Here is a 21,663-nt window from a genome sequence, read left to right on the forward strand (position 1 = left end):
TTCAAGGCTAGCTTGGAGACTCTCTTAGCTCACTACACTCGTTTAGGGTTTCACACATAAGGGTTAGGCAGTTGGTGAGGCAGAAACGGGGCATAAGTTCCCTTATATAGGCCCCAACCCCAGGAAATTAGGGTTACTCTGTCCAGCACCTACTCAGCGAGTCGGCTCTCTAACTCGTCGAGTCCATTCATTAATCCGAAGCGGACAACTTGACTCTACTCGACGAGTTGGACTCATAACTCGTCGAGTCACTCCATAAATCTCAAAAATTAAACACACAATAATAAACCTGAAAGTCCGAATGTTACAATTCTCCCCCATTTGAATTAGATTTCGCCCTCGAAATCGCTTGTCAACATCACATAGATTGAACCCAAAAACACAAAAAGTACCAACAAAAGGATCTCATACCACACATCTAACTTCCTCCATGGACACCTGAAACCAAACAGGAAATCCCAAACCTGGAAGAGGACATACCCTTATGTCGCTATGATACCACTTCTGACTCTCCAAAATCTGGAAACCGACTGTCACGATGTAACATCGTAAATTTCAAACCAATTTTTTTTTCATTTTCAAACACAATAAACACATGTCTCATCTCCCAAAAATCTCAAGTATCATCATTAATGTCACACCCCAAAACCAAGAACGGCGGAAACATTCTGGGGCGGAGGACGTCATGTACAGTATCACAACAATGAAAAGTAGTAAACAAGCAACAACATCATCCATTGCATTAATAATATAAATTTTAATACAAGTGTGTTCTATCAATATATAATAGACACTAAGTATAAATCAAAATAAAAGATGAGTCTTGAACGAGCACCATCTTCTCTGAACCTTGCATCGGTACCTGTCTATGGTTGACCTGAGGATACAAGTTATTTTGAAAGAGAGTATCAGCTTTAAAGCTGGTGAGATCATAATTATTTTAGTGTCTTAATTTGTATATAAGTATTTGTATGTATATGAACTGTAAGTATTGGAAATGTATATGAATTGTAAGTATTGAAAATGTATATGCACTGTAATTATAAAAATGTTTTGTATGGTCCTAGAAAGCCCTATGTTTCCTACTAATCGTATCCTTCTACCAAGGCATCTAGTGTCTGTGTGTGTGTCTCTTGTAAGAGTGTGTATTTTCCCAATTTTGACTATCATTAACCAAAAATATAGTTTCTACATTACCGTGCGTCGTGTGAATGTTCACAAAGTGAATGTAATGGGAAAATGAAATAGTACTATGGTGTACTGTCGAACTACAACCGTACTAATTACCTTAAGTCTAGGTTAATTCTTCTAAATACTGTAGTATTTGTAATAAATGACTACTTCTGTACTCCTATTCCCTTATTTGAGGGATAAGGTATAATGTGATGGCTAGATCCCAGGCTAGACGCTCCCCTGTCAAAGGGATTTTGGGACCTTTACACGACCCCTGCGTATATGCAAGCCGTGAACATCCACATTACTATGATCATATATACCCAATATAACTATCACAATGCGTTGTGATTCATCGGTATAGTTAGATCCTGAACTTGTTCTATGCTGTAGCACCTAGTGATGTCTGTCCTATTATCGTTTATGTAACCGTACTCATGTAAGCGTAATCATGTAAACATATCTATGTAATAGTATAGGAATGTACTGTAAGGTTCTACGTGTGCTAGTTGTAATGTGTGTTTTCTCTCTATCTAGCATGTATAGTAATTGTTGGAATAGTGTCTAAGGCTGCAACTATATTTAGCAAGTATTTGACCGGTTATGAGAATAATATAAGGAATAATAATATTGTTATTTGATTAATATAAGTCATAAATTAATTAGGAATTAATTTGGTGACTTAAAGAGATTAATTGAATAAAGGGGCATAAACTGTCAATTGTATGATAGTTGTATTTTGAGCAGTGATCCTTAATGGATAAGGGGTGGATGGTTTTAGGGTTTGGAAGGACCTAGAAATCGTCCAAGGCTTATCAATAAGGAGATTGGATTTCTTAGGGCCTAAGTTATCCAATTAGGGTTTAAGGGTGAAACCCTAGGAGGCTCACTAGTATAAATACACCCTTAGGGTTAAGAAAATCGGCACCCTTGTGATTGGAGAAACCCTAGCCGACTTTTCTTACCCTCCTCTCTCTCTAATCATCCTCTTGCTAAGTTGGTGTTTGTAAGCCATTAGAGGAGTGACATTTGTGACTCTAAGCTCCAAGGACAAGAAGATTCAAGCAAGCAATTCAAGGTAATCTTTCAGATCTGATTTCATGTGTTATAATATGAATGTTTTCATTAGATCTATCAATAAAAGTCTTGGATACATTGCATGTTCAATTAGAGAAACCTAGATCCAAGCATTAGGGTTTGTATGTGCACATAGGAATGTTCTTATGGCTCAAACCCATCAGTAATGTACTGTAATGTTCTACGTGTGCTAGCTGTAATGTGTGTTCTCTCTCTATCTAGCATGTATAGTAATGTACTGTAATGTTCTACGTGTGCTAGCTGTAATGTGTGTTCTCTCTCTATCTAGCATGTATAGTAATGTACTGTGTGTACTAGTTGTAATGTATGTTCTCTCTATCTAGCAAGTATTGACTCATGAATGAACTGACTCATTGTATGATATCGCGTTCTAGTAATAGTTCTAGTATCTTCCTAAACTACCCATATGGTAGCTTACTAGTAATTTAACTGGTACGTATGAACATGGGAATGTACCCTTGCTACCCAAAGGTATTGAACTGAACTGGAAGAACCTTTATGACTATATATGTACACATGATATATAAATAATATTTAAAGGACCTTCGGACGGATACCCGATATCCCACCAGACCACATCTCAAGCGCGAAAAGGAAATAGGGTGGACAGCCTTCCTAAGTCTTTTAAACATTTCTCATATAACTATACATATATAGACATGCAATTTATAATATAAAAGCATAAAATAAGTTTTGTAAAATCTTTGAACATAATTATTATCTAAGAAAAGATCGACTTGATGTCAATTTATAAAACGGGTTGAAAGCCGAGTAGAGACGCGAATCATTATTCGGGTGGATGGTTGGACTCGGCGAGTCGCCCCAAGGACTCGGCGAGTCCACGCTGTTTAATGAAACCCTAATTCCTCGGGTTTGGGCCTATTTAAAGGGCCTTATGGCCGTCATTTGCGGCTACCAGACCCCAGAGAGAAACCCTAAGTGAGCTAGAGCGATTATGAGAGGAAAGGAGTCATTTCTTGATCATTTGTTAGTGTTTTTGCAATTAGAAGAGGACCAAGACAAGAGGAGGCTGAAGAGGGTGCCGATCCAGTGATTCCAGGGCTCAGAGACTTCATTTTGAGGTATTCATTCGACCCTTCTTTAGTTTATGACATAATTCATAGAGTTAGGGCTTTTTAGCCCCTTTAGAGGATGGTTATATGGAGTAATTGGTCCCTTCTCGTGTTGGTGCTGTAGATCTGGACCCAAAGAGGTCTAGAGACCCTTTTCCCTCGAGCTTTATGAGTGTTAATGGGGGTTATGAGCTTAGGATGTCAATTTAGAGGTCATATCTTCAAATAAGGCCTTTGAGCCCTTGCATGAGCACCAAGATGTTAGCTTTACGTGATTATAATGCTTTGGGAAGCTGGATCTACGGTTTAGAGGAGCGGATCTGACCTTAGGAGGTCAGTTCATCTTGAGCATGGCATGAACTCGCCGTGTCCAATAGCCGACTCGACGAGTAGGACGTGGGTTTCCCCGGTAATCACACAGTTGGTGACTCACTGAGTTGGGGAAGTGACTCGGTGAGTCAGAGGGAATCTAGAGGACAGAGTGCATGATGGTACTCGCCGAGTCAGGAGCCGGACTCGGCGAGTTGGGTCGGGAATTTTCACAGATTGTGATCAGTGATGATTTCCAGAGTTGAGGTTGACTCAGTGAGTCGAATGAGGACTAGGAGAGTGAAGAACACATGTGGACTCGCCGAGTCACAGTTGTGCACTCGGCGAGTTTGGTCAAGGTTGACCGTTGACTTCGTTGACTTTAGGGATAGTCAATGTTTGGACCTTAGAGTCATCGGAAGGGTAGGATAGTCTTTTACCCTTCCTAGAGGATGTATAGAGAGAGAGAGAGAGAGAGATGCCTAGCTTTGAGAGTTGTATTAATTAGAGTATTTATTTCATGTGATTAGGCAGGGGCTAGATTAGAGTTTACCGAGTCAGAGATTTATTGAGATATCCGAGGTGAGTCTCCTCACTATACTTTACCTTGAGTAGGTAATCAGAGTTATGTGATACAGGGTTTGTATGCTATATATGTGTTATGTCTTACACGGCATTATTCTGTGTGATTTATGCTGTGCATGTTTACAGAGTTAGAACCTGAAGGTTCATAGAGTTTGGGTGTACGGACCCACAGAGTTATAGCCTCGAGTGGCTAATATGTGTTATATATGATATTTTGGGGAACTCGTTAAGCTTCGTGCTTACAGTGCTTTGTGTTATGTGTTTCATGTACTAGTGAGGATCGCGGAAAGGCGCCAACTTGATCAGTACACACACGGGATTTTTTTTATCTTATGAGATCTTGGGATTAATATATGTTATGAATTGAGTTTTAAACAATGATGTTTTTATGAATAATGAATGAATCATGTTTTTATAAAATTCGAAAAATTGTTTTGAAATTTACGGTGTTACACCATTTGGCCCTATTCTTTGGAGTTCATGGCCCTGGAACTTCTTGGGCCATGAACACCTTACTCTTGGTGTTCTTATGGTGTTTTCTAGTCCTAAACACATTAGTGTACATGTCTAAACTAGTTTCATTGCTCAGGGAAGGGACTAGTGCATCATTTGACCCTTATAAAAGAGTTTATTCCCCAAGGTGTTCTTGGGCGGTAAACTCTCAGATCTTAGTGTTTTCCTATGATTTCTAGTGTATTAAGCATATAAGAAGCTTTAAAACAACAATAGATAGAAGTACTCACTTTCCGGAATGAAAGTCCAAAGATCCTTGAGAGAGAATTCGGCTTTTCTCTTGTTGGAAATGTAACTAATGAATAAATATGGTTCAAAATCCTATATATAGTCCTGGGATTTTTGGCAGAAAATATTTTTATTCATCCAATGAACTCTAATATCATAGAGTTTTGGAATAACAGTGTTGCACAAAACCCTAGTGTATCCACTCTCCTAATATCTCCTTAAGTGTAATTCCTAAAATACTCGAATTTATACCCAAAAGTCTGGAAATTTTTTGTAACTGTTCTAACTTCTATTGATTTGATATGCACTACTAAAAAACAGACCATTAATGACGCGCAAACAATGACACACACCGATAGAGGACACGCATTTTTGGGCGCCCCAAAAATAAATGTCAGTTTTCAAAAATCCTAAGGATAGAAGACACGCATTTATGTGAGCCCTAAAGCTAATGTCAGAAAAGAAAAGAAAAAAATGCGGAGGGCGCCTTTCATAAAATGTGCGTCGTGTAAGAGTGTCATCTTATTTTTTTTTAATGAAACACGCCTTTTAGGCGGGAAATGATGTCGACAAAAATTAACCCCCGCCTATTAGATCCCCCAAAATTTTGGAAGACCCGCTCATTCTTTCCTCTCCACCTGCCGATGACCTTCATTTTCTCCCCTCCTTCTCTCTGTAAAACCTAGCAGCCGCCACCACCAGAAACATGGTTTTATGTTGTCCTTCATTAATAGCTAAAGGGGGGAAATCCCCCAAAATTTTAAACTACCCCGCTCACTCTCTCCTTAGATCTCCAACCAACGGATCAACCTTCATTCTCACCCCCCTCTCTGTAACACCCTCGCTTCATAAATAAATTTCTCTCTCATCCTTCTATGGTATGTATGTATGCTGTGATAATGCATGTATGTGTATATGTATGTGTATATGTATGTGTGTGTGTGAGTGTTTGGGTGAGTTGGAAGTATGTATGTGTGAAACCATAGAGTTTGAGTTCATGGCATTTGTTCTTATATCCTTCAACTATGCAAATCAGAAATAGCACCCCAAAATCAAAACTCAGCAACAATTGATGAAGGTTACTGGAATCAAGAGAAATCATCTCCTACTCTGAATCGGAGACAAACCAGGTATGTACTCTTTCTTTATAGCGCAAAAGGACATGAGCGATTCGAATTAATCTAACCTGTCCATTTGACGACCGATATCTGCTACTACCAAACAAAGATTATAATTATTTCACAGACAATGCTCTTAAATCAACCTTTGGTTGAATAGTTTTTGTTAGAAAATGTCATTTGGTTTCCTTTCCTGTATTTATTTCTCAAATTTTTTAGGTTCTTTGAGAATTGAAAGTCAATGTATTCTGATCAACAGGAATGTGCACATTATGTGTTTGTTAAAATGTCTAAACCAAATTTTAAGCTTCATTAGACCACTTAACCTATCGCATCAGCCATGAGACATTTCTTTTCTGCAACCAAATATGTAATATGGATTTTCTGATTTTACATATCAATAATATTGAACCAAAAGGGGGTTTAAACACTAATAGACCTTTTGCATAGTGCTGAAATTAGGTTTTAGAGAAACTGCTATATATAGATTTAACTTCACATTTTTGCAGAGAGTTGTATCCTTTTCAATTATTTATATCTTATTTTGTTAATCAATAACTGTAATTTCCTATTTCCTTCAAGATATTTGGAAGAGGCCCTGAAGATTATGGTGAAACATTCCATCTATTTCCATGAAAATGTCATACTTTAAGCCAATAAGCCATGATTGGTTTGAAAAGTAAGTTACAAATGATTCTCTTCAAGAATGGTTGTTGCTTCCATCTCTGAAAATCAGTTGTTTTCTAATTGTAGATACTCTAACAGTTGCTCATGCCTGCTCATGTAAGTGTGTACTTCATAACACTCATCATTCTTTTTAAAAATGGTTTTGGTTATTTTATTTATTTTCTTTTGCTTATGAATCAGGGGTGAAGTATATAAAGGGCCAGGAGGGGTTGTCCCCCCCCCCCCCCCCCTATTTTTTTTATTAGAAGTGTAAATTGTTCGTATCTTTTTTATCCATATTAGGCTTAGACTTTAAAAATTGGGTTGTGGCCCCTCCTGTGCTTTCCAATAGTCCGAATCAAACAAAAAAACCAATCATCATTATCCTTCATCCCTACCCTCGTGCCTCGTCTGAAGTCTGAAACAAAAATTCCTTAATCGTTGTTGCGTGCATGCTGTCATGCTATTCGGCTGTTGCTGATGAGACAATCAGTCAATCAGCACTCCTGCCTTATTCTCCAACTCCAAGTATGAAGTCTGAATTCTAAAGTCTTGCCTGAAGCCTGGAATTAATTGATCAATGTGAATACTGAATTGTGAAGTGAAGCCTGGAAAAAATGACAATCTTAATTACTTAATCAGGTTTGTTTTTTTATTTTATAATTTTTTTTTCACAATGCAGGATTTGAACTAACAAAGATCAACTTAACGACACAAAAAATAACTAAGATAGTCTATATATTATTGAACTTACAAAGATCCTTATGTCTAGATGTTTTTGCATTACTGTCCCACAGTTTCTTTTCTGTCAAGAAAAGCTTAAATCTTACACAAGAAAAGCTTAAATCTTATTTGTGTACATTATGGTCATCCAGTGCTTACATTCACCTTTGTAGGATGGAGCATCCCAGACAAAAAAAATCTTAGTAAGTTCACTTATTCAGTAAGGGACAATGCAGCTGGTACAGTTGCAAAGATTATTATGGCCCACGAGAATGTTGTCCCACTATATCAGGTCTGCATACTAGTCTTATATATATATATATATATATATATATATATATATATATATATATATATATATATATATATATATATATATATATATATATATATATTCTTTAGATTATGATTAGGGATGTTAATCGGGTAAACCCGATTGGGTTTTGTGTAGGGTTAGTCGGGTTTTTAATTTGAAAAAATCACCCGAAACCCAACCCTATTAAGCTACGGGTTAGTTGGGTTCAGGTCAATCGGGTTTCAGAATGATAGAGTTGGTTCAATTGGGTTGGTCGGGTTGATACTTGTAATCCATTATGTAATCTAATTTTCCTATTTTCATAATCTATTAGAGATAAATAAACATTACATTCTTTTTAACTAACTTGGTTGAATTTATCATTCACATAAGGTTTACTTTTGAAGCAGTTTGTTTATAATCAATCAAATTATCTTTATGATTTCGCAAATAATCAATCAAACTATCTTTAATCTTTCAATCATCAGGTCCATCCTATACTCCTCAAAGTTCTTCCTTTGAAAAAAGATTATGAGGAATCCAACCAATAGGTACTTGTATAAAATGTTTTCTCGTTATATAAAACATGTATAATGATGGTTTTCTGGTATTCTAATAAAAAGAAAGAAAGAATGTAATTGACATTGACTAATTTCTCATCATTCTTTTATTCGGTTGACCATTAGGTGTGGTTTGTACTTGCGTTTGTTTCTTGTTCACAGAGAGTGGTGACACACGAGGTGAACTTGAATTTACATGAGCATCTATTTGAACTACACGTTTGTTTGGAATTGATAAGTGAAGAGGTAAGGGATTATTGGAGAAGGATTCTGCTGTAACTTTCCTCTTTGAAGGTAATAATGGCTTCTGTTGGCCTACACTAAGTGATGAGTCTTGATTGGAAACAGGTTCCATTTGAAGAGGTGTTGATAATGGCTGAGATGCAATGCTGCTCATGTCTACTGGACTTGATGAAAAAAGCTATCCAACATACCCCATTGACTTCCAGGATTATAGTCTACAATAAAAAAAAGAATTCAGGGATATGAGAAACTTCACTCAGGTAATGTTTATCATATGATATAAAACTCAAAATAGCGCAAATACATGATGACTAGACAACTTAACGAACCCCACGTATATTTAGCACCTAGACTATATACACTAGACACATATAGCAAGGAAGTTCAAGAATGCCCAAAACATTGTATAATATCAACATATGATTCTGCTTCATGTTTGTTACAAGCTACTCCATATACAAATAATAGTTATATCAATTCTTTCCCATCTCATTTTCATTGTCAGTAGAAATACTATTGGAACAACTTATTTTGATGTTCTTACTTGATCCAGTTATCAGTTGAACTTGACAAAAACTGGTTTTAAAATATTGTGGAAAAAAATATTGGAAAGAATAATCTTGGAGCACTTGCAGGAATGCCATAACATAGGAACAAGAAAGATTTTGGAGTACATGGAGTGTATTATAACAAGTCAAACGTATGAATGAAGCCAAAGCTGGAAGAGTCACAATAAGGCCGTTGGATCAGGCTGCCACAACTTGTAATGTTGATGATAGCGAACGTCAAGCATCACACATGACTCCCCGGTTAGCAATTTCCCATGATTTTTTTCCTCCTTGACTTTGTTGTTACTAAGCTTAGTCTTCATCCGTTATAGGCTATCAATTTAGCAAAGGAATTATGAGTTAGATATGAAAATTAAGGGGAAGTCAACTGGTCAAATAAATAAGGTCAAACAGGTCAAGTCTTAGGCTAGGGGTCTTTTAGTCATTTTACTTGTTAGTTTAGTATAAATAAGAGGTAAAGAGGAGGAGGAGTTGAACATCTATTGATTTTGTTCTTAGAACTATGTTCTTGTAAATGGGTTTTTGACTTTTCTGGTGCAGTTAGCAAATGAGAAGTAGCTTGTTGATCATTACAGCTCCAAGCATCCAAAGGAGAAGCCTCCATCTTGTAAATGGGGTTTTGTGTTGTCTGTTTTTCTTTTTCATTTGCATGATGATGATATGTCTAGTGTTTCTTTTGCTTTGACATTTTTATAACATTTACTCACTATTGGAATAATGATTTGTATTTGAGATATTACTGAAATGAATTATCTTTGTTATTTATGGTATTTTATTTTGTATTATGAGATTTTTAATGTATTATTTAATTTGAAAATAAGTAAATCTATAAATAATATTTTTTTAAACATTTAAAATTATGATACGCAAAAATGTGTGTCATCTTCATTTATGACATGGCCTTTCTTGACAAGGGCTTTCTTGATACATATTGCGTGTCATTAACACGCGTGTCGTAAGGTTACGACACGCGAATGCGTGTCGTCTTCCTTTATGATAGGTCCTTCCTTGATACGCATTGCGTGTCGTGAACGCACGTCGTAATTGCGCGTCGTAAATGCGCGTCGTCTCTCTTTATGACAGGGCCTTCCTTGACGCGCATTTGCGCGTCGTCTGAGCCTTTTACGACGCGCAATGAGCGTCGTAAAAGGCTGTTTTTCTAGTAGTGATGGTTTGTACATAATGGAAATTTCGAGTTGTCACAATTAACACATTTTATATCAAAAGTTGTTTATCACAAAATCCAGGATCCTCCAAAAACATGTCTCCAATATGAGGGGGTGTACAATCAAGACAGGGCCTTCCCGCAATCAACAGAAGTACCTAAAACACATAACACATAACACATAACACGGTAAGCACGGAGCTTAGTGAGTTCCCTAAATTACCATACACAGCTCGGTAGCCATTCTAGGCTATAACTCAATAAGACCCTCCGGTTTGTGTGTCTTAGTGGGACCCTCCGGTCCCAACTCAGTAAGCTCATAATAACGATACTCAACATAAATCACAAAGACATAATGCAGAATATCAAATACACCAATAAGCACAATAAACATCTCAATCACACTGAGGTACTACTCATGGTATATAGAGTGAGAAGACTCACCTTGCAAGAAATCAGCAAATCTCGAACTCAAATCACCAGTCTAGCCTCCGCCTAACATACACGACAATTATCCCTAATTAATCACGGCTCTCAAGAGGCTACACTAAGAAAAAGGGCAAAAGACCATTTTACCCCTTAATGGCCATAAATGTCCATAAATCAACCAAAAGTCAACGGAAAGTAGTACGCTACACGTACCAGCTCACTACGTTGGGCGTACTCGGCGGTCATGCAGGAATCGGGGATGTGCGACCCTTACGCTGCACGTACTGGAGTTACGCCTGGCGTGCGCTCCAGTTTAACTGTAACACCCCAAATTCAGAAGACCTAAAAAGGAAAGAAAACCTCAAAATCAGGAAGTGACTCGTCGAGTTGATGGGATGACTCGAGGAGTAGTAGCGTGATTTGGGTCGCGGGTTAAGTGACCTACTCGACGAGTCAGAGGATTGACTCAACGAGTTGGTCAGGGTTTGGGAAACCCTAAATACGGTCCTTGTATCCTATTTAAAGAACATTATAACACTCCATCAGCCTCCTTAATGCTCTCTCAAGACCAGAACGAAACCCTAGTGCCTCCCATGAGCTTGTGAGCCATTTGTGAGCATTCTTGAGTGTTTTGGAGCTTGAAGAAGAAGGTGAAGCCTTGGGGATACAAGAATAGGCTAGTGGATCCAGAGACCTCATGCATCCTTCTCCATTTTCTGGTAAGAAAGCTTCAAACTTGATCATTATGCACTTGGATCTCTTCTTTGTCACTTTTGGGGGTTTTTGGTCCAAGAACCCAATCATGAGAGGAATGGACGTCCCAAGGGCTTATGTTTTCAAATCTAGCACCATTAAGGGTTGTTATGGCATAAAGGTGCACGCTTTATGCCATAGGAATCCCCATGCAAGCATAAGAAGTGTTATTTTCGCCTTTTTAGCTCAAAAGGCCATGAGTGGAGGAAAAAGGCGGTATATTTGCATGGTTATGAGGTGGTTGGGTCCAGATGTATATTTTGGATGCTTTAAGACCCTCAGAAATCGATTGAATAGTTTTGGATATAGAGGTACTCGGTGAGTCACTCATAGGACTTGGCGAGCCAGGCCGTTTCCTTTCCCAAAACCCTTCTGCTAGAAGGTATGAGTTGGGTTAGTATGGGACTCAGTCGGTATGGGTTCATAGTGGACCTGAAGATCATGATACTCGACGAGTTTAAGGAGGAACTCGGCGAGTCCAAGGCAATCTCCCTAATTTATGAAGGTGGACTTGACAAGTTCAAAGAAGAACTCGGCGAGTCAGATGAAGAAGGATCCCAAAGTTTTGAAGGTGTACTCGACGAGTTCTAGGAGAACTCGACGAGTAGGATCGAAGTCCAGAAGTAACCTGTGAATTATGGGACTCGACGAGTTGATGAGTCAACTCGGCGAGTTGAAGTCAACTCAGAGCGTTGAATTTGACCAAGCTTGACCTAGTTTGACTTTTGAGGGTATTGTGGTCTAAGGTCCCGTTTGATAGTTTCTGTCTGGGAAAGTGCTGTTTGGCAAACTGATGTCTGGGAAAATTTTCTGACTGGGAAAGAAACAATGCTGTTTGATTGTACATCTGATTGATTGTGCTAAATAATGAAAAAAAGTAATAATTCAATAAAAAAAAATTTAAAAAAGTTATTTAAAAAAATTAACAATCCAATAAAGAAAGAAAGAGGCGGGGTTTGGTGTATAATTGTCTTTCCAACCCATTTAGCCAAAAAGATATGATTTTGGGGCTTTCTAGGAAAGACATATCTTACTGGGAAAGACCCCTTCTTTTGTGCAAATCAAACAGTCTTTCCGGTCCATTCAACCAGAAAGATATGTTTGGACCTAGAAAGATGCGTATCAAACAGGGCCTTAGTCTGTATTTGGGATTGTTATTTTTTACATCTACATCGGTTGTAATCTACCTATAATTCATCTCCCTACTTTTAGCCTGAACTATTTCCCCCAAGTATGTTCTACAAATTCCTGCCTGGCGTTTGTTGAAATGTCATATGCATTGAAATGGTAGAGCTTCAAGATATGCTCTTGCAGTAACACCATTGGGAAAAGAGATTATTCCTGAACACCACCCTCACTTTATTGGAATATATTGGGGTGATTTAAGCATTGTTGTACAATTATACTACAATTGTTTGAAGATGTTGTCAAGTGAGCATACAAAAGATGTTGTCAAGTGAGACAATTATGATTGCTTAAACAAGGGACTCCTAGTTCAACTGTCGAAAACTTAAATTGCCACAAAGAAGCGGGTAAGAATCAAACATTGATTTTCTTTTTCAATTAACAAAATTTATTAACGTTGAATTGTTGATCATCAAATTTTGGTGTTGTAGGTATGAATTCCAGATAGTTGGATTGTTTGATTATCGGCCCAGAATCATAACAAAATTTATTAATGTTGAATTGTTTGATGATTTTATTAACTTATCCAATATTGTAACAACTTAAAATTTTCATTTTTAAAACACACAAAAACTCATATTATATCTCAAAAACATAATTGTCTCAAGTGTCAACACACTCCACATAAAAATGTCACTATCCCAGAATCTTCCACATAATCTCGCATCGGCGTGTACAATCAACCGGTGCCTTCTCGTGATCCTAAAAGGTACCTGAAACACATAACACAAAAAACGATAAGCACGGAGCTTAGTGAGTTCCCCAAAATACCACACATATCTCATTAACCTCTCATGGCTATCCTCTAATAAGACCCCCCGATCAATGTGTCTCAGTGGGACCCTCCAGTCCCACAACTCGGATGGACCTTCCGGTCCTAACTCGGTAAACTCAGAATAATACACAACACAAATCACAAAGAAATAATGCAGGATAACACAATACTCAATATAACACATAAGACCCTCCGGTCACACAAGGATTACCACTCTAGGTAAAGTATAGTGAGAAGACTTACCTCATAAGCAAGCTAGTAATAATCTTATACACGAATCTCGAACTAGCCTCCGCCTAACACATAAGATAATAATCTTTAATTAATACTTAAATCATGCCTTGAAATAAACTACGTTATTCTCTCTCTCAAACTCTTGGAATGGGTAAAAGACTATTTTACCCCTCCATTGTCCCCATACTCCCTGCTTTGACCAAACCCTAATTTCAATAGAAGTCAACACCCGAGTCAACTGTCCATATTGACCTGACTCGCCGAGTGCATCTATGTGACTCACCGAGTCCCCCTTCTTCCTTCAGATAATCACAAAAACCCAACTTAACTCGTCGAGTTGTCCCGTCAACTCATCGAGTTACCCATGTCCAGACTCATCGGGGAAAACCCTAGCCGACTCGTCGAGTCAGATCTTTGACCCGTCGAGTCCCTTAAATCAAATTCCCATTTAGACGTTTTAAGGCAGATCTACCCCTCCAAACTCTAGATCTAGCCTCCCAAGGTTCGAATATCACGTAAAGCTTCGATCTTTACGTTCATGGATTGCATATATGCTCCATAATGACAATGCAAGCTCTAACTAAGGTGTTTAAGCACAATAACTCTTTCATGGTTGGATAAAGTTGGGACCTTTGGACTCTATAGACCTCACAAGGTCTAGATATGATGTCTCAATGCTTGGCAAGCACAAGTCATACCAAATCTCAAGGAAATATGGAAAAAGCCCCAAAAGTTCCTCATTAACAAGATCTAAACAACATGATGAGCAAGGTGATGACTTTTACCTTCCAATAGAAGCTCCAAGTGAATGAATACTGGATCTCACAAACTTTCCTCGTTCCTTGCTTGAATCTCACTTCTTCTTTTCCGATGATTCACTAAAACACTCATATATTACCTCTATCACTCTCTTTTAGCTCAAATGGCCGATAAGGATTTCACACAGGGGAGTTGGGTAGCTAGTGAGGCGGAAATGAGGACATAAGTTCTTTTAAATAAGTCTCAACCCCGAAGATTTAGGATTTCATCTCACAGCACCAACTCGGCGAGTCGTCTCTCTGACTCGTCGAGTCGGTCATTAAACATGGATGCTCAAACCAACTCTACTCGACGATTCGGACACACAACTTGTCGATTCACTCATTAAATCTCAAAAATAAATAAATAAATAAATGTAATACTTGGGAGTTGGGATGTTACAAATATAGTTGGATTTGACTATCATCCTAGAAACTTGAAAAGGGTCTCACTATCGAAGAGTATCTCAACATAATGAATTTGATGATCGGCTTAGAAACCCTGTAAATTAATTTTCCTATGTTTCTTAATTTTCACTTTTTTTAAAAAAAAAATTTCCCACTTTGAATTCTTAGAAATTAATTATGATTAAAAACTTGTTGTTGATAGAAATATAGAAACATTATTAGTAAATCCAAAGATTTTTTTTGTAGTATTCAGCATAAATAGGTACAATAAACTCATTCTTACAGAATATGATATCTAAGAACACATTTTTTATGTAACATTTATATTCTCACATAATGAACAAGTTCATTCTTACGAATTTGTTTCCTATTCTCAAGTATTCTTAATGCCACTAACTCAATCATTTTTGTTTCAAATTTGTATAAGAAATTAATGTTCATGGTGTTTTTCTCATGCATGTGTTACTTAGATGCTCACATAAAGTCATTCTGACAGAATATCAATCTCACAAAATGTTATTCTAATATAATGATAGTGTATTTTGAAGTGTTATAGGGGTTAAACAAACACAAGACATCTAGGAATGAACCAAGAAGGTGAATGGGGATTCTTTCAAGAATGAGAATATGTTTTTGCAAACGATTTCAAGAATGATATGTTGGAAACAAACAAAAGAGGGATTCTTCCAAGATTTTTAAGGATGTTTTTTAAGATTTTTATTTTTTGATGTATTTGACTTTTTAATTGTATTTAGAGTTCATTATCATAAAGGTTTTATGGTTTATATTAACATTTTACCAAGGAAGTATTATCTTATTGTTCTCACTCTAGGAGAATGATTCAAGAATTACATATGTTTTTCTTTCGTAATATTGTTATTATTCTAACTAACCACGATTCTAAAAGAATAAAATAAATTTTAATCAGTTATGATAAAAGATTAAATTAGAATTGATATTGAATTCATTAAAAAAATCAAAATTATACTTTAAAATTCAAAATTTTCACTTTTTAAACATAGTTTAATTGACTAAAATACTCTTGTAATTCATTTTGAATGATAATATGGTACATGTTATTTTATTGTAATATCATGGACTCTCAAATCATAGCATTCATTATTTTCAAATGTATATATATATATATATATATATATATATATATATATATATATATATATATATAGATACCACTATTGTAAAAATCCGGACTAGGTCCCGATTAATCTCCGATTAATCCATAGGCGTTACTTGACTAATTAGAGGGCGTCTAACGATTAATCCCTACCTAAAATGTGTGAATTAGTAGAAATAGATGAAATTTTAATACTTTCAATAAGTTCTAACTCAATAGAAACTATTTGACGAACGATTATTATTGTATTAATCAAATTAACTTATTTTATTATGATATTAGTGGTAATTACGAACTTTGTTATGATATTAGTCATATATATTTTTTAAAATTCAATGAATTTGCAATTAATGGTCCGCGATTATATATATATATATATATATATATATATATATATATATATATATATATATATATATATACATACGTGTGTGTGTGTCGTATTGAGAACATGAAAAGGTTGAGAACACAAGAACAATTATGAGTCAAACATTTTATAAGGAGCATTATAGGAATGTTATAATTACATTAATGAGATAATGAACTTAATGCAATGATTTGACTACATTTTACAATCCTAAGTTGTAAATGTTTTATAAATTTGGTGTTCAAATATGAATGATTTTTGTATGATTTTTTGTGTTAATGTTGTTATGAATAAATTTATTTTTTGTATTGTATAAGTACGTGAGAATGTATTTGTCTTTATAACTATTTTTATTAAATTCAAAATGATTGATTTAATAAATTTATTAAACTATGAATGTAGTATTTAACAAGACATGCATAACTTTATATACGGATCTGACTTAGGAGGAAGGATGGTTGTGACATTGGTAAAGGTGGTTGGTGCCGGCGTATGGTGGTGGTGGTGGTGGTAGATTTTGGGTTTACTTATCTAAAATTTTGAATTAGTGTAAAATTGATAGTATGTGTATTAAACTGTAAATAGATTGCATAAAGTAGTTTTTTTTTTATAAATTTTGTGTTAAAATATGAATGAATGTATGAAATAAAATATTAGACTAGCTGCTTTCTTACCAGTAAGATAAAAATCAGAATTTTAACATCTTTAGTAATATTCACAATACATATTACTCAAGAAATGGGGTTCATGTGGATCCTAATCTTTTGTGGTTCTTATTTGAACTACTCGATACATTGAGAACGTGAAAAGGTTGAGAACGCGAGAACAATTATAAACCAATCATTTTATAAGAGGCATTATAGGAATTTTACAATTACATTAATTAGATAATCAAACTAGTTAAATAATAGTTTCCTATAGTGTTGCAATCATTGATTTCATCTTTTCAAAAAAAAAATGTTATTTTAATACACAATTATTAAATTGAATGCATTCTCTTTCTAAAATATAATAATTCACGCTCTTTTTTGTCTACCGATTGAAATTCAAATTACGATATAACTAAATAATTACCTAAAAATAAGGAAATAATTGTTTCTTTTTCTTTTTCTGTGATGTATTATATATATTTTATCATTTTTTCTACCAAAATAATTAAGTATTATCTTATTGTTCTCACTCTAGGAGAATGATTCAAGAATTACATATGTTTTTCTTTCGTAATATTGTTATTATTCTAACTAACCGCAATTCTAAAAGAATAAAATAAGTTATAATCAGTTATGATAAAAAATAAAATTAGAATTGATATTTAATTAATTAAAAAAAATCAAAATTATACTTTAAAATTTGAAAATTTCACTTTTTAAATATAGTTTAACTGACTAAAATACTCTTTTAATTCATTTAGAATGATAATATGGTATATGTTATTTTATTGTAATATCATGGACTCTCAAATCATAGCATTCGTTATTTTCAAATGTGTGCGTGTATATATATATATATATATATATATATATATATATATATATATATATATATATATATACACACACACACACACAGACACACACACACCACTGTTGTAAAAATCCCGACTAGGTCCGATTAATCTCCGATTAATCCCTAGGCGCGACACCGATTAGAGGGCGTCTAACGATTAATCCTACCTACAAAATGTGTGAAGTAGTAGAAATAGATGAAATTTCAACACTTTGAATAAGTTCTAACTCAATAGAAACTATTTGACGAACGATTATTGTTGTATTAATCAAATTAACTTATTTTATTATGATACTAGTGGTAATTACGAACTTTGTTATGATATTAGTCAGATATATTTTTTTTAAATTCAATGAATTTGCAATTAGTGGTTCGCGATTAATCCCCCTATTAATCCCCGTCTAGCCGATTAATCTCTTAAACATAGTCCATCGACTTGCTAACGTCAAACGTTTTTTAGAACCTTGATATATATATATATATATATATATATATATATATATATATATATATATATATATATATATATATATATATATATATATATCGTATTGAGAGCATGAAATGGTTGAGAACACAAGAACAATTATGAGCCAAGCATTTTATAAGGGGCATTATAGGAATGTTATAATTACATTAATGAGATAATGAACTTAATGAAATGAGTTTGACTACATTTTACTATCCTAACTTGTAAATTTTTTATAAATTTGGTGTTAAAATATGAATGATTTATGTATTATTTTTTGTGTTAATGTTGTTATGAAAAAATTATTTTTTGTATTGTATAAGTACGTAAGAATGTATTTGTTTTTATAACTATTTTTATTAAATTCAAAATGACTGATTTAATAAATTTATTAAACTATGAATGTAGTATTTAACAAGCTAAAGCATAACTTTATATACGGATCTGACTAAAGGAAGGATGGTTGTGACATTGGTAAAGGTGGTTGGTGGGACGTATGGTGGTTGTGGTAGATTTTGGGTTTTACTTCTCTAAATTTTTGAATTAGTGTAAAATTGATTGTATATGTATTAAACTGTAAGTAGATTGCATAAAGTGGTTTTTTTTATAAATTTTGTGTTAAAATATGAATGAATGTAAGAAATAAAATATTAGACTAGCTGCTTTCTTACCAATAAGATAAAATTCAAAATTTTAACATCTTTAGTAATATTCACAATACATATTACTCAAGAAATGGGGTTCATGTGGTTCCTAATCATTTGTGGTTCTTATTTGAACTACTCGATTCATTGAGAACGTGAAAAGGTTGAGAACGCGAGAACATTTATAAACCAATCATTTTTAAGAGGCATTATAGGAATTTTACAATTACATTAATTAGATAATCAACTTAGCTAAATGATAGTTTCCTATAATGTTGCAATCATTGATTTCATTTTTTCAAAAAAAAATTGTTATTTTAATACAATTATAAAATTGAATGAATTCTCTTTTAAAATATAATAATGCACACTCTTTTTTGTCTACCGATTGAAATTCAAATTACGATATAACTAAATAATTACCTAAAAATAAGGAAATAACTGTTTTTTTTTTCTTTTTTTGTGATGTATTATATATACTTTTTATCATTTTTTTCTACCAAAATAATTAAGTATTATCTTATTGTTCTCACTTTAGGAGAATGATTCAAGAATTACATATGTTTTTCTTTCGTAATATTGTTATTATTCTAACTAACCGCAATTCTAAAAGAATAAAATAAGTTATAATCAGTTATGATAAAAAATTAAATTAGAATTGATATTGAATTAATTAAAAAAAATCCAAATTATACTTTAAAATTCAAAAATTTCACTTTTTAAATATAGTTTAATTGACTAAAACACTCTTTTAATTCATTTTGAATGATAATATGGTACACGTGATTTTATTGTAATATCATGGACTCTCAAATCATAACATTCATTATTTTCAATATATATATATATATATATATATATATATATATATATATATATATATATATATATATATATATAGGCTTAGGTTATTCTATTCAAACTAAGTATTGTGTTATTGTATGCATAATTGTGAGCCAATCATTTTACTTAATTTTGGAAAGTGAATAATACATATTATTAAATTAAATATAATTAAAAAATACCAACTAATTTCATTTTAAGGGTATGTTAGTCAATTAGCATAAATTTAAAAAAAGAAAATTGCATATTTTAAGGAAAATAAACTCTATTAATTTTCAAAATCTGATTGTATGGATGATAATTCTCCTAATTTCAAAATTCTGACGGAATATGTTTATCAATATATTGAAAAATAACAAATATGATTGAACCATACAAGAATTACACATTTTGACATAATATATATTTTGATTTAATGAACTTCTTGAAGATTAAGAATGTTTTGGATACAAGTTAAAAAAAATTCACTACATTCTTAGAAAAAGAAAAAAAATTATATATTATTCTATGCGAATGTTACACTTATTAATAACACAAAAAACGCAATACATGAATCATTCTGTCATAATATACTATTACATATATTTTTTCATTATATTGTATATTATTTTGGTAGAATAATCCATTCTTTTTGGAAGATTGGTGGTCATTGTTCATCTTCATCCCATACAATGTTCATCTTCAAGATTTTGTTCTCACAGAATCAGAGTTCAAGATTCCATTCCAGTTCCACTCCAGGAGAATGTTGTAAGTTTCATATGTATCATGTTTTGCTTTGATATCTCTCGTTTCGTACCTACAAAAAATAATGGTATTCAACACTTGATCATTATTAACCAATAATATAAGATAAAATTCAAGCATAAAATTGTAGCAACTTGAAAATATTTTGAAATGTAAAATGTTGTAATTTAAGTGTGATATATCAGGGTTATTAAGAGTTATGTTTGCCTTCATACCATCATCAGGGTCACTAATCAAGAGATTTGCAACATGTGTTGCAGAAGCATCTAAGCCCTCCAAATCATCACACGCATCTTCCGACATGCTTTCCATATTAAACCCTGATAAGATCAACATGAATGTCATAAAATCATGATCATTTATTCCATAACCTTTAAAATACGTACTACAGGATTTCAGAAATACAGAACATACAAGCAGTGCAAGGGTATCCACCAAATAGAGTTACTTGACGTGTTGGTGCACTCGGGCAGATCCATTTGATCTACATCATAAATCAAATTACATAGTAGTTATATATAACGAAATTATGAGTGAAGTTTCTTGAGAAATGAATAAAAATTTCAAATTGTTACATTGGGAAGTGGCAGAGTTGCTTACTTTGCTTATATAAGGACCAACTCAATCTCAAATAGACATTCAATTAAGATTCGAGCATATGACACTTTTTTCTAATTAATGCATTTTATATAAACAAATGAAATAACACAATTTGTTTTTGGAACACGATATTTCGATATATGAAAATAACTTTAACTTCCAGTCGATTCAAAACGTCAAGCATATGCTTTTCTTTCAAAGTGAAAACTCAATTAGAAAACTCCAAAAATTGACGGTTTAGATTGATCATCGATGCATAGTCCATATATAGAACAAAACATGATCATTTAACCAAAAAAGAATATATGTATCGTCAAATCACAATATATTCGATTCCCAAAAGAGTAGAGCCCACTGATTGTTCTTAAAGTTAATATAACTAAAGATGCATAATCACCTTGAACCCTTTTCGCCAATGCCATGCAACCAAACAATAGTTGCTCGGTGAGTTCCTTT

The sequence above is a fragment of the Lactuca serriola genome, chromosome 9 (genome assembly GCF_051521515.1).
Source record: "Lactuca serriola cultivar US96UC23 chromosome 9, Lser_US96UC23_V15, whole genome shotgun sequence".
Lineage (NCBI taxonomy): Eukaryota > Viridiplantae > Streptophyta > Magnoliopsida > Asterales > Asteraceae > Lactuca > Lactuca serriola.